The sequence below is a fragment of the Dreissena polymorpha genome, chromosome 4 (assembly GCF_020536995.1).
Source record: "Dreissena polymorpha isolate Duluth1 chromosome 4, UMN_Dpol_1.0, whole genome shotgun sequence".
Taxonomy (NCBI): Eukaryota; Metazoa; Mollusca; class Bivalvia; order Myida; family Dreissenidae; genus Dreissena; species Dreissena polymorpha.
The window spans coordinates 3,646,544-3,647,042 of NC_068358.1; the positions used below are offsets into that span (position 1 = coordinate 3,646,544).

Genomic DNA, 499 nt, shown 5'->3' on the forward strand with positions numbered 1-499 from the left:
GATAAATGTCTCAGCAGCAATGTTTAATACATGTATTATAAATACCACTTGTATATGTAAAACATGGGGATTTGAGTACCCGCTCGGTACTGTTAATAATAATGTTGATACTTTAAGCCCGAAATCTTTACTTGAACAAACATGATACAGGACTTATTTCCATGCATTAAACCACATAAACAGAACATGTTATTCACAGGTTTGTACTAAATATCAAGTACAAAAAAGCTTTCAAATGTATTCCTAATATCGAAATAAACTATATGAAAAAAATAAAAATCGACTTGATTGAATACTCGCTTATACAAGCCTTTGGGATTCTTTTCGAAGTTCAGTTAGAAAGAAATTATTGTAAATTTAACAACCTACTGTGTACATGAGAGGTATATACATGCTAAAGATATTTCAAAATTTCGTTTTGGTGTTCGTATTTATCATATACGGATACATCTGCATATTGGCATACATCTATAAAATGTGGCAATTTCCAAACACTAAA

At 30.1% G+C, this 499-nt stretch overlaps 1 protein-coding gene across 4 annotated transcripts in view; it reads right to left on the bottom strand.

The window, feature by feature from the left end:
* LOC127879724 (zinc finger protein 583-like) overlaps positions 1-499 on the bottom strand; it is a 5,671-nt gene continuing 5,172 nt past the window's right edge. For all 4 annotated transcript variants that reach the window (XM_052426737.1, XM_052426736.1, XM_052426735.1 and 1 more), the window contains exon 2: positions 1-499. This exon is cut by the window's right edge. The gene's annotated coding sequence lies outside the window, so the exon portion shown is untranslated.